At 42.3% G+C, this 12,447-nt stretch overlaps 1 pseudogene; it reads right to left on the minus strand.

Annotated features, from left to right (window-relative positions):
* LOC106612344 (autophagy-related protein 16-1-like) overlaps positions 1 to 12,447 on the minus strand; it is a 58,650-nt pseudogene that overhangs the window by 31,971 nt on the left and 14,232 nt on the right.

Below are 12,447 nucleotides of genomic sequence, written 5' to 3' on the forward strand. Positions count from 1 at the left end.
GAAAAAACTATTTAATCAATCCACAGTCATGGCCAAAAGTTTTGAGAATGACACATTAATTTTCAAAGTCTGCTGCCTGAGTTTGTATGATGGCAATTTGCACATACTCCAGAATGTTATGAAGAGTGATCAGAAGACTTGCAATTAATTGCAAAGTCCCTCTTTGCCATGTAAATGAACTGAATCCCCCCCAAAAACATGTCCACTGCATTTCAGCCCTGCCACAAAAGGACCAGCTGACATCTTCTCAGTGATTCTCTCGTTAACCTGTTAGGGCTAGGGGGCAGTATTTACACCGCCGGATAAAAAACGTACCCGATTTAATCTGGTTACCACTCCTACCCAGTAACTAGAATATGCATATACTTATTACATATGGATAGAAAACACCCTAAAGTTTCTAAAACTGTTTGAATGGTGTCTGTGAGTATAACAGAACTCATTTGGCAGGCAAAAAACTGAGGTTTCATGCAGGAAGTGGCCTGTCTGACAAGGTGTCGTTCTTCTTGTCTCTGTTTATTGAAGAGTGAGGATCTTAGCTGTCCCGTGACACTTCCTACGGCTGCCATAGGGTCTCAGAAGCGGTAAAAAGCTGAATCGTGGCTTTGCAGGCTCTGGCTGAAAAAAAGTAGCGCGTTTGGGTAGTGGCTGGTTACAGTACTGTGAGACTCAGGCTCGTGCCCGCGTCGACCGAAAGCTTTGTTTACTTTCCTCTGTTTAGCTAAATGGACATTCCCGGTCGGAATATTATCGCTTTTTTACGAGAAAAATGGCATAAAAATGGATTTTAAACAGCGGTTGACATGCTTCGAAGTACGGTAATGGAATATTTAGATTTTTTTGGTCACGAATTGCGCCATGAGCACGACCCTGATTTACCATTTCAGATAGTGTCTGGGACGCACGAACAAAACGCCGCTATTCGGATATAACGATGGATTATTTTGGACCAAACCAACATTTGTTATTGAAGTAGCAGTCCTGGGAGTGCATTCTGACGAAGACAACAAAAGGTAATCAAACTTTCATAATAGTAAATCTGATATTGGTGAGTGCTAAACTTGCCGGGTGTCTAAATAGCTAGCCCGTGATGCCTGGGCTATGTACTTAGAATATTGCAAAATGTGCTTTCACCAAAAAGCTATTTTAAAATCGGACATATCGAGTGCATAGAGGAGTTCTGTATCTATAATTCTTAAAATAATTATGCTTTTTGTGAACGTTTATCGTGAGTAATTTAGTAAATTGTTAGCGAATTCCCCGGAAGTTTGCGGGGAATTTGCTAGTTCTGAACGTCACATGCTAATGTAAAAAGCTGGTTTTTGATATAAATATGAACTTGATTGAACAAAACATGCATGTATTGTATAACATAATGTCCTAGGGTTGTCATCTGATGAAGATCATCAAAGGTTAGTGCTGCATTTAGCTGTCTTCTGAGTTTTTGTGACATTATATGCTAGCTTGAAAAATGGGTGTCTGATTATTTCTGGCTGTGTACTCTGCTGACATAATCTCATGTTTTGCTTTCGCTGTAAAGCCTTTTTGAAATCGGACAGTGTGGTTAGATAAAGGAGAGTCTTGTCTTTAAATAGCTGTAAAATAGTCATATGTTTGAGAAATTGAAGTAATAGCATTTCAAAGGTTTTGAAAATCGCGCCACAGGATTCAACTGGCTGTTACGTAGGTGGGACGAATTCGTCCCGCCGGTCCCATAGAGGTTAACACAGGTGTGAGTGTTGACGAGGACAAGGCTGGAGATCACTCTGTCATGCTGATTGTGTTCGAATAACAGACTGGAAGCTTCAAAAGGAGGGTGGTGCTTGGAGTCATTGTTCTTCCTCCGTCAACCATGGTTACCTGCAAGGAAACACGTGCCATCATCATTGCTTTGCACAAAAAGGGCTTCACAGGCAAGGATATTGCTGCCAGTAAGATTGCACCTAAATCAACCATTTATAAGATCATCAAGAACTTCATGGAGAGCAGTTCAATTGTTGTGAAGAAGGCTTCAGGGCACCCAAGAAAGTCCAGCAAGCGCCAGGACCGTCTCCTAAAGTTGATTCAGTTGCGGGATTGGGGCACCACCAGTACAGAGCTTGCTCAGGAATTGCAGCAGGCAGGTGTGAGTGCATCTGCATGCTGTCACGTCCTGACCAGCAGATGGAGCTAGTGTTTTAGTTTTGGGGTCAGGACGTGGCATGTTTGTGTTGGTTAAATGTTGGGTGGATGATTGGGACTTCCAATTGAAGGCAGGTGTGTATAGTTGCCTTTGATTGGAAGTCCTATATAGGTGTGTGTGTTTTTCTTTGGGGTTGTGGGTGGTTGTTTTTGCACTGCGTTTCTAGCCTGCAGAACTGTAGCTGTTGTCACTTTGTTTGTATTGTTAAGTGGATGCTTTACTCCTTTATTTTAATTAAAGATGAGTATTCACATACCTGCTGCGCCTTGGTCTTCTCTCCATGACAACTTGCGTTACACATGCACAGTGAGGCGAAGACTTTTGGAGGATGGCCTGGTGTCAAGAAGGGCAGCAAAGAAGCCACTTCTCTCCAGGAAAAACATCAGGGACAGACTGATATTCTGCAAAAGGTACAGGGATTGGACTGCTGAGGACTGGGGTAAAGTCCTTTTCTCTGATGAATCCCCTTTCCGATTGTTTGGGGCAACCGGAAAAAAAGCTTGTCCGGAGAAGACAAGGTGAGCGCTACCATCAGTCCTGTGTCATGCAAAGCATGGTAAAGCATCCATCAGCCAAGCCAATTTTGCCTAAGAACACAGCCATGAATAAAGAATGGTACCAACATCCTCCGAGAGCAACTTCTCCCAACCATCCAGGAACAGTTCGGAGACAAACAATGCCTTTTCCAGCATGATGGATCACCTTGCCATAAGGCAAAGTGATAACTAAGTGGCTCGGGGAACAAAACATCGATATTTTGGGTCCACGGCCAGGATACTCCCCAGAACTTAATCCCATTGAGAACTTGTGGTCAATCCTCAAGAGGCGGGTGGACAAACAAAACCCCACAAATTCTGACAAACTCCAAGCATCGATTATGCAGGAATGGGCTGCCATCAGTCAGGATGTGGCCCAGAAGTTAATTGACAGCATGCCAGGGCAGATTGCAGAGGTCTTGAAAAAGAAGGGTCAACACTGTAAATATTGACTCTTTCAATCAACTTCATGTAATGGTGAATAAAATCCTTTGACACTTATGAAATGCTTGTAATTATACTTCAGTATTCCATGTCGTGTCTTTGGGCACCATTAACCTCTACGGGCTAGGGGGCAGTATTGAGAATTTTGAAAAAAAAATGTGCCCATTCTTAACTGCCTCCTACACCAACTCAGAAGCTAGGACATGCATAGTATTAACAGATTTGGATAGAAAACTCTGAATTTTCTAAAACTGTTTGAATGGTGTCTGTAAGTATAACAAAACTCATATGGCAGGCAAAAACCTGAGAAAAATACAACTAGGAAATGAGAATTTTGTGGCTGTACTATTTGAGTCATTGCTAATAGATCACACAGTGACAAAGGATTCATTTTGCACTTCCTACGGCTTCCACTAGATGTCAACGATCTTTATAAAGTTGTTTGAAGTGTCTATGATGAACAGAGACCGAATTAGAATGCAGGGAAGTTGACGTCCCTGGGATGTCGTCACTTCATTATTGCGCGCACCTGCGCGTGCATGTGAGGCGAGACATTTTTGAAAATGTTTTTCAAGACACAGGAGAGGTCGGGTTGAAATATTACTGATGTTTCACGTTAAAAATGGCCCTAAAGATTGATGCTAAACAACGTTTGACATGTTTGAACGAACGCAAATAGATTTATTTTTTTTTACTTTTCGTCGTGACTTTCCCCACCCCCCGCCCTACATTTTGAGGAGCCTAACAACATGGAACAACTTGGAGTTATTTGGACATAAATTATGAACTTTGTCGAAAGAAACCACATTTGTTGTGGACCTGGGATTCCTGGAAGTGCCTTCTGATGAAGATAATCAAAGGTTTTATTTACAATAGTATTATTGATATTAGATGGTGCTAACCTGTATATCCTAGCCTATTGTTCTTAGCATGTTCTTAGCATAGCACCCCGTTTATTGCAAAGTGTGATTTCCCAGTAAAGTTATTTTGAAATCTGGCAATGCGGTAGCATTTATGAGATGTTAATCTATAATTCTTTGAATGACAATATTATAATTTACCAATGTTTTCGAATAGTAATTTTGTAAATTGTAACGCTGATTCACCGGAAGCATTTGAGGGAGAAAAAAATTCTGAATTTCACCGCTACTGTAAAATGCTGTTTTTGGATATAAATATGAACTTAATGGAACAAAAAATGCATGTATTGTATAACATAATGTCCTAGGAGTGAATCTTCTGAGGAAGATTGTCAAAGGTTAGTGCATAATTTTAGCTGGTTATCTGCTTTTGGTGACGCCTGTCTTTGATTTGACAAAACATTACACACAGCTATTTTCAATGTACTCTCCTAACATAACCTAACTTTATGGCTTTCGCCGTAAAGCCTCTTTGAAATCGGACAATGTGGTTGGATTTAGGAGATGTTTATCTTTCAAATGGTGAAAAATAGTTGATTGTTTGAGAAATTGAAATTATTAGATTCTTGCAGTTTTGAATTTCCCGCCATGGTCACTTGTCAATAAATCCCAATACTGGGATCAGGTCCTCATGTTTATCAAATAAATCCCTGTAATTATTATCACGCGATTAAACTGATTAATCGTTTAACTGTAATTAACTAGGAGATCAGGGCACCAAGGAAAATATTCAGATTACAAAGTTATAATTTTCCTAATGTAACTTTCCTATATTATAACATTATATATTATAATATAGGCCGATTATCTTCTGGTTTAAATGGTGTATTTTACCTCGCGTCCAGTCTCATTCCAAACGTCGTAAATTGTTGTATCTGCACGAATCCAGCCTTTACTAAAGTCATCCATACATCAATTGTCTTAAAATCATTTATTTACTAAACTAAGTAATTCACAGAAAGCATGCAAACAGTTGGTTATCGTTACAAAGCATTGGTGGAGTAATGTGCCCTAGTCGGCTAAACAGGCATGGCGGCCTGTTAAACAAATAAGGGGGGTGGGGGCAGCGGAGAAGGCACACAGAGTTGATAAATATTAACAATTGATATGCTAATCCTTTGCACATGAACGCTCACTCATTCGGGAACAATTGCAATCAATATATATTTACGCTCAGTGTGTCGGGATCCTTGTTGGAGAGTTTTTGTCCTGTTGGAGAGTTTTGTCCGCGTTCTCTCTCGGTTAGAATGGATCTTTCAAAGCGGCATTCATTAATGTCGTTATAGGATGGATGTTTCGTCGGTCTTCGCATTCGATGATAGAGTACTTAGCTGCAGACTAATAATTAATATCAAAGACTTGTTCTTATTCTGTCGGTATCAATAGTCTAAAAGTTAACCACGTGGTGTAGTTAACTTTCAGTAGAGGAATTGGATGGTCAAACCTATTGGCCAACTCGTAATGGAGTGGAGGCCTGGTCGAAAGGAAATCAGGGTGGGGGTTTTATACGTGAACATAGGACCAGGCGTCATGTGACAAGCCTGTTCTGTCTGTGTCCCTGGGGGCGTGCCGATGACTGATTTAAGCTTTGAACAGAAATACATTCTATCACGTTAACATCAGTACATAGCATCTCAATGTATTACAAATAGCTTTATCCTTATTAATACATTTTATACAACCATTTAGATGCAAGTCCCATAGCTGAGGCTATTATATAAACAGTATTATGGTAATATGGCTATATTGTCTCTTCTGAGTATCACTAAATTGTACCAAGCGGACCAGTTCGTAGCTGGATTCTTCACCGATCTTTTATACCTTCTCCAGAACATAAATGTCGTTCGGTTCCCCAATTCTGTGAGTTGGAAGAATTTCCTTTGTCTCTCTATGAAACCTGTCTCAACTGGGCCCTGCGGCAGGACATTCTCCTTTAGAATTTTACGACCCCTTCACACAGGGCCTGGGTGGGGGGAGGTAGGTTGGGGGAGGGTGCAAGGGGGAGGGGGTCAACTGTCCTCCCTGTACTCAAAGAGGGCAATGTCATGACACATAGTAACATCTGACAAAAATATCTAAAGACACTGAAGCAGAAAACTTTGTGGAAATTAATATTTGTCATTCTCAACTTTTGGCCACGACTGTACACACACAATAACAAAGCAAAAACAGTTGTTGAAATTTTGACTGATCTATTAAATATAAAACTGAAATCTCACATTTACATAAGTATTCAGACCGTTGACTCTGTACTTTGTTGAAGCACCTTTGGCAGCGATTACAGCCTCGGGTCTTCTTGGGTATGACTCAACAAGCTTGGCACTCCTGTATTTGGAGAGTTTCTCCCATTCATCTCTGCAGATCCTCTGTCTCCATCAGGTTGGATGGAGAGTGTTGCTGCACTGCTATTTTCAGGTCTCTCCAGAGATATTTGATCAGGTTCAAGTACAGGCTCTGGCTGGGCCACTCAAGGACATTCAGAGACTTGTACCGCAGCCACTTCTGCGTTGTCTTGGTTGTGTGCTTAGAGTCGCTGTCCTGATGGAAGGTGAACCTTCGACCCTGTCGGAGGTCCTGAGCGCTCTGGAGCAGGTTTTCAATCAAGGATCTCTGCACTTTGCGCCAATCATCTTTGCCTCAATCCTAACTAGTCTCCCAGTCCCTGCCGCTGAAAAACATCCCCACAGCATGATGCTGCCACCACCATGGTTCACCGTAGAGATGGTGCCTGGTTTCCTCCAGATGTGATGCTTGGCATTCAGGCCAAAGTGTTCAATCTTGGTTTCATTAGACCAGAGAATATTGTTTCTCATGGTCTGAGAGTCTTTAGGCAAACTCCAAGCGGGCTGTCATGTGCCTTTTATTGAGTGGCTTCTGTCTGGCCACACTTCAATAAAGGCCTGATTGGTGGAACACTACAGAGATTGTTGTCCTTCTGGAAGGTTCTCTCTCTTCACAGAGGAACTCTAGAGCTCTGTCAGAGTGACCATCGGGCTCCTGATCACCTCCCTGACCAAGGCCGTTCTCCGATTGCTCAGTTTGGCTGGGCAGCCTGCTCTAGGAAAGAGTCTTGGTGGTTCCAAACTTCTTCCACTTAAGGAGGGCACTGACCCCAGATCTGTGCCTCAACAGAATCATGTCTCTAAGCTCTATGGACATTTCCTTCGACCTCATGGCTTGGTTTCTGCTCTGACATGCACTGTCAACTGTGGGACTTTAGACAAGTGTGTGCCTTTCCAAATCATGTCCAATCAATTGAATTTACCACAGGTGGACTCCAATCAAGTTGCAGAAACATCTCAAGGATGATCAATGGAAACAGGATGCACCCGAGGTCAATTTTGAGTCTGTCGTGGACGAATCAGAATTAGTTGGGTAACATAGATAATTAAGATGTTTTATAAGTTTAATATGCTTATTTGAGGTACTTGTCATTAGAAAGTGTCCATTGGACTCTGGTGTCTTTTCAGTTACACATTTCCCTTAGCTGGGGCTCAGACACTTGGGGCCCAGAGAGGGGAAGAGGTCAGACTTGTCTTTTACTTGTCTCGTTGCTCTGCAGAATATCAGCAAGAGAGGAGGACCGAATGAAATATTGTCTTCATATGTGAATGTCTCTTTACCTATGCTTAAACCATGTGAAGGGATGGCGTGATTACTGGGGAACCAATGACTTGTCTCCACAATGTCTGTGAGCAAGTCACACCCTCCTTTTCCTTATTGTGGGGAGGTTTATGGCAGTGTCTGGGACCATGGTCTCTTAGATCTCACACTTATCCTGTGATAATATATGGCCTAGAGGCTCACTCCCTCCAGTGAGCCTGTCCAGGAGTGGGGTCAAGAGGGGTTTGCTTGAGATGGGAGTATCTAGAGTTGACAATTGATATATGCCATTGGATGAAATAGTTCTGTTCAATACCGTACCTGGGAGGGACAGTTCTAAGGAGACCAGATACTGGGCTATATAATGAACCAGGTTGACATAGCAGTTACTGTCTGATGTGTTTTATGGATATCTGTCATACAAAACGTAACCTTTGTGAACTGTTACTAAGTATCTGTGGTTTGTCAATGTACGTTGAAGGGGCTGTATCGTTGCTATAAAAGATCCCTGAGCCATTCTGTAAGCACCTCATTAAATGATTCATTCGCGAGAATGCATTGGTGGGGTCAAGAACTTTTGCAAAAGTATCTTAAGTATTAAAGATGTAGTTTAACTCGGACTGGTGTGTTTGTAAATCCTCATTTGGTAATGCGGAAATTAGCCACCACAAGTCTCATATCAAAGGGTCTGAATACTTGTGTAAATGAGGTATGTTTGTTTTTTGTACATTTAAACATTTCTAAAAACCAGTTTTCGTTTTATCATTATGAGGTACTGTGTGTAGATTGCTGAGGACGTTTTTATTTAATCCATTTTAGAATAAGGCTGTAAAGTAACAAAAATGTGGAAAAAGTCAAGGAGTCTGAATACTTTCGAAGGCACTGAACACACAGGCACGCACACAGCTGTGAGCCCTACAGACACCACAGTGACGTTTCACCTGGAGTCTGGAGGGACGAGTCCGGGCTGCACAGACTCAGACACGCTGCAGAGAGAGAAGCCATCATCAACAGGATGGACAGACCCACCCAGAGAGTGTCCACATGGGAACCACAGTAACAGCAGGGAAAATGTAATGCAACAGAAAACAAAAAGAAGCGGAATACAGGGGGGGGGCTGCGTGACAAATTTAAGTTAGTCCCACACCGTTTACTACTTAGCGAATACACCCCTAGTAGTCAACCCTAGTTTCAGTGGGTTCTCTTCCGTTTGGTGCTTTATGAACACAACCCAGGACAGACAACCAGACAGACACCCATAGAGCGGGAGGCATCAGACTGGCCACACAGAGAACCAACCAAATTTGTTGGAGAATGAGTCCAACAGGCCACTTTGAGGAGGCTGTATGGAGATACATTTACTACAAGAGGAAGACCGAGAGGGTTATTTCATATGCGACCCAATAACTCAACCAACAATATATGGCCCAGTCCAGAAACATCCCTAGCCAACTTTCTAAGCACTTGTATAGATTCAATAGATAAATCAGACCTAGGTTCAAATACTACCTAGGGTTTAACAATTATTTTCAAAGACATCTCTCACACGCCACCGTTCAAAAGTTTGGGGTCACTTAGAAATGTCCTTGTTTTTGAAAGAAAAGCACATATTTTGTCCATTAAAATAACATCAAATTGATCCGAAATATAGTGTAGACATTGTTAATGTTGCAAATAACTAAGTCATTTAAAAAAGTAATGAAATAAAAAAAAATTTGGTATAAACAATATGCAGATTAACAACGACTTCACCCAAGCCTTTCATATCATATGTCAAGGTGTAGCTACTTCCATTGTTTCGATCTATCCAATTCTTATAGATCTACATCAAGTGTGTAGGACTGGCTATAGGGGCCGTTTCTGGAAAGGGTTTCACTAAGAACATGTTTGAGTCCCACTCCCACCTGGGGGTGCGGCTGAGCGGCCGGTCGGGAGAGGCCTTTCCAGTGCCCTTCCCAGAATCCTCAACTAGAACCTCGATGTCATCTTCCCTGAGGACAGGAGACCAGAAAAGTTAACCACCAACACTATGGGTGAGTCTCAATTGTATTTCCTTGATCCCTCACATCCTCTCTCTCTCTCTCTCATTACTAACTGTGCAGCGTAATAAACATTTTAATATTCAAATGCATAACATTTGATTAATACAACATTTGAGGTAGACTGATTAAATATTGTATGGAAAATGAAGGGGATGATTAAGATGCTTTGCGACAGTAAAGAAATGTACCTGACTAAACGGTTATCCCCAGTTGAGCTCAGAACTGATCAGTTTAGCTCACCAAGTCCTCTATCCTGCTTCGTATTATATCCCTCCGCTCAGAGTAGACTTCTGTGGTTCTACGGTAAACTGTACTTACTCGGCCATGGGCAGTGGCTCCTTCGCAGCATCTGCGAGCTCCTTCTGAAGCTTGGCTTGTGTCCGCCTGGAATGAAAAGCAATTTTAATTTTTTACAAAAATACATAAATTACTGGATTGCACAACAACCTAACAGTTATTTGGAAGGTTTTATTTAAACTGAAGGTTACTTGGTCATTTTGCCTACTTTAGTTGAATCCATTGATTGCTAGTTGCTCTAGATAAGAGCATTTGCTTCATGATTAAAATACAAAAACGTACTATAATTGCAGGCCACTTGGGGGCACCTACACAATCGATCACTGAGCCACAACTGGGTCTCCAAGCCATCTCAACTCCAAGCCAGCCACCTAGTCGCTCCATATTGAACATTAATGGCGCCGGAGGAGATAGCTGCTGTTTTACAGTCCCCTAACCAATTGTGCTATTGTGTGTGTTTATCGTTATTTGTAACTTATTTTGTACATAATGTTTCTGTCACCGGCTCTCATGACCGAATATAGCTTCTAGATAACAGGACAGCGATTACTCATCTCATACTGGAAGATTTTTTTCTTTAAAAGAGTCAGACGCAAAGGAATTATTTCAGATTGCAGACAAGGCCCTCATCCCTGTCATTCGCAGGAGAAAGAGACAGAGGACAAAGGTCGGGGTGCCTTGTAAGGATCCAATGACGAGAGGGTAATCTACCTTTACCATCGGTCCTATTAGCCAACTTATAATGATTTGATAATAAAAAAAATAAAAACTACGATAACCTCTCTCCTACCAACAGGACATTAAAAACTGTAATATCTTGTGTTTCACAGAGTCGTGGATGAACGACGACATGAATAACATACAGCTTGCGGGTTTTACGCTGTTTCAGCAGGATAGAACGGCCTCTGGTAATACAAGGGGTGGCGGTGTATGTATATTTGTAAACAGCTGGTGCACAAAATCTAATAGTAAAGAAGACTCTAGGTTTTGCTCGCCTGAAGTAGAATATCTCATGATAAGCTGTAGACCACACTATTTATCAAGAGTTTAAATCTATATTCATTGTAGCAGGAAAAAGCTCATCCAGAGGCAATGCTCCTACCGGCCGGGGACTTTATTGCAGGGTAACTAAATAAGTGTCACCAAATTTCTACCAGCATGTTAAATGTGCAACCAGAGGGGAAAAAATAAATAAATAAATAAACTCTAGATCACCTTTACGCCACACACAGACACGTACAAAGCTCTCCCTCCAATTGGCAAATCTGGCAAACTCTATCCTCCCAGTTCCTGCTTACAAGCAAAAACTAAAGCAGAAAGCACCAGTGACTCGGTTAATAATAAATTTTAAAAAAATTACGTGGTCAGATGAAGCAGATGCTAAGCTACAGGACTGTTTTGCTAGCACAGACTGGAATATGTTCCGGGATTCTTCCGATGGCATTGAGGAGTACACATCAGTCACTGGCTTCATCAATAAGTGCATCGTTGACGTCATCACCACAGTGACTGTACGTACCTACCACGACCAGAAGCCATGGATTACAGGCAACATCCGTACTGAGCTAAAGAGTCGAGTTGCCGCTTTCAAGGAGCGGGACTCAAACCCGGAAGCTTATAAGAAATCCTGCTATGCCCTCCGACGAATCATCAAATAGGCAAAGCATCAATGCAGGACTAAGATTGAACCGTACTACACCGGCTCCGACCCTCGTCAGATGTGGCAGGGCTTGCAAACTATTACAGACAACAAAGGGAAGCACAGTCGCGAGCTGCCCAGTGACACAAGCCTATCAGAAGAGTTAAGTGCCTTTTATCCTCGTGTCGAGGTAAGCAACACTGAAACATGCATGAGAGCATCAGCTGTTCAGGACGACTGTGTGATAACGCTCTCCGTAGCCGATGTGAATAAGACCTTTAAACAGGTCAACATTCACAAGGCCACAGGGCCAGACGGATTACTAGGACGTGTGTACTCCGAGCATGCACTGACCAACTGGCAAGTGTCTTCATTGACATTTTCAAACTCTCCCTTTGAATTTAATACCAACATTTTTCAAGCAGACCACCATTGTCCTTGTGCCCAAGAACAATAAGGTAACCTGCCTAACTGACTACAGACCCATAGCACCCACGTCTGTAGCCATGAAGTGCTTTGAAAGGCTGGTCATGGCTCACATCAACACCATTATCCCAGAAACCCTAGACCCACTACAATTTCCAACCGCACCAACAGATCCACAGATGCAATCTGTATTGCACTCAACATGACCTTTCCCAGGCCTCCCGGGTGGCGCAGTGGTCTAAGGCACTGCATCGCAGTGCTAGCTGTGCCACCAGAGATTCTGGGTTTGAGCCCAGGCTCTGTCGCAGTCGGGAGGCCCATGAAGCGGTGCACAATTGGCCCAGCGTTGTCCGGTTAG

Source organism: Salmo salar, chromosome ssa09 (genome assembly GCF_905237065.1).
Source record: "Salmo salar chromosome ssa09, Ssal_v3.1, whole genome shotgun sequence".
NCBI lineage: Eukaryota > Metazoa > Chordata > Actinopteri > Salmoniformes > Salmonidae > Salmo > Salmo salar.